Source organism: Galeopterus variegatus, unplaced genomic scaffold (genome assembly GCF_000696425.1).
Source record: "Galeopterus variegatus unplaced genomic scaffold, G_variegatus-3.0.2 Scaffold25365, whole genome shotgun sequence".
Lineage (NCBI taxonomy): Eukaryota > Metazoa > Chordata > Mammalia > Dermoptera > Cynocephalidae > Galeopterus > Galeopterus variegatus.
This window is the reverse complement of record NW_007751476.1, coordinates 7,091-9,308: the sequence shown is the minus strand read 5'-3', so window position 1 is coordinate 9,308 and position 2,218 is coordinate 7,091.

Genomic DNA, 2,218 nt, shown 5'->3' with positions numbered 1-2,218 from the left:
AAAAAAAAAAAAAAAAAAAAAAAAATTGAAACAGAAGCTATTCTCTCAAACTCATACTATGAAGCCATCATCACCCTTACACCAAAATCAGACAAAGACACAACAGCAACAAAAAGAAAATTACAGGCCAATATTTCTAATGAACATAGATGCAAAAATCTTCAAAATATCAACATATACATTTTTGACTTATGATATTTTCAACTTATGGTGGGTTTATTGAGAGGTAACCCAATCACGAGTTAAGGAGAATCAGTCCTAAAAATGAAGAAAATGTGGAAGAAATAATCTTCCTCAGTATGGTATGTGCTCCTGGCTCAGGGCACAACAAATAGGTGATGGTAACAAAATAGAGAGGCCTCTAGGTACAAAAAGCATGTAATATTTTCATTATTAACATGGAACGTTTTCATTATTATAAAAAATTAAAATGCTTTTATTTTAAAAGCAATGCCAAGGAGGTCATGGTCATTTTTACTACCTTGGATGTGGTTATGGTTTCACAGGTTTATACACATGACCAAATTCATTAAGGTGTATACCTTAAACGTGCAAATGTTTGTGTATCAATTATACCTCAATAAATCTAACCAATAAAAACATTCCAATGGAAGAGAACATCGAAGGAAAAGAATAGCAGTGAAATGGAAAAATACACGTTGGTGCTAATTTTCTCATCTAACAAAAATAGGAAGTTGTGAGGACAAAGTATTAAAGAGAATGAGAGGGTAAAATGTTCACTTATCATGTTATATACCTTGTGTTTGTTCAGTTTGAGTTAACAAATGCATGTGTGATTTATTGTTTTTTGAAGTTATATATATCAGAATTTTATTTTTCTTTCATTTTTATCGGAGCACAGTTGATTGTACCTGTGGGGTACAGCATTGAATATCAATACCTGTGTGCAATATGTGATGTTCAAATCAGGATAATTATTATATTCAACATTATAAAAAGTAATCAATTTTCATGGCCTTTTACCAATTCTTCCCTTATCCTCCTCCTTCTCCCCATTCACCACCTCTTGTAACATCTGTTCTGTTCTTTTCAAAGTTCAATGTATTTTTGTGATTGTTGTTTCTTTCTTTCTTTCTTTCTTTCTTTCTTTCTTTCTTTCTTTCTTTCTTTCTTTCTTTCTTTCTTTCTTTCTTTCTTTCTTTCTTTCTTTCTTTCTTCTTTTCTTTCTTTCTTTTTATTTTTAGCTCCCACCTGTAAGTGAGGATGTACAGTATTTTCTTTTGGTGTCTGGCTTATTTCGCTTAACATAATTTTCTCTAAGTTCATAGAAGTTGCTGAGAATGGTAGTATTTCATTATTGTGTATGGCAGAGTAATATTCCATCGTGCAAATATACCACATTTTCCTCATTCAGTCATGTGATGTTGGATATTTAGGCTGGTTCCAACTTTGGGCTACTGTACATAGGGCTGCAATGAACAGGGAGTGAGGTATTCCTTTGATGTGATGATTTCTATTCCCTTGGGTATATACCCAGCAGTGGAATTGCTGGATCATATTCCAGTTCTATCTGCAGTTGCTTGAGGAAACTCCATACCCTTCTTCATAATGGCTGCGCCAATGTACAGTCTCACCAACAGTGTAGGAGCGTTCCCATTGCTCTGCATCCTCACCAGCATTTGCTATTCTGTCTTTTTGCTACCAGCCAGTCTAGTTGGGGTGAGATGTTGTCTCAATGTGGTTTCAATTTGCATTTAAATGATAATGAGTGATGTTGAGCATTTTTTCATGTATCTGTTGGCCATTCAGAGCCAATTCCCAGGGCCAATGAGGACGTACATGTGTTACATTTATAGCAGCATTTTTATAATGAAAGTAAGTTTTGCGTGGTTAAGTACTGGCAAGAAATCTGTGTCCACACAGTCACAATATAGTAAGATAGGTGTGGGCCGGCCCCGGTGGCGCACTTGGTTGAGTGCTGCGCTTGGGAGCATGGTGGGTTCGGATCCCATATAGAGACCGGTCCGCTCACTGGCTGAGTGTGGTGCAGGTGTGACACCGAAGGTTGCAATCCCGTTGCCGGTCGCGGTATGGGCGCGACACCGAGGGTTCCAATCCCATTACCGGTCATGAAAAAAAAAAAGGGGGGGGGGAATAAAAAAAGATAGGTGTCATGACAGAAGTAACACAGGTAACTGTAGGAGTTCCCAGGAAGGGCTTTGAGCCAGCCAAGAAATCAGAGAGTGCTTCCAGGAGA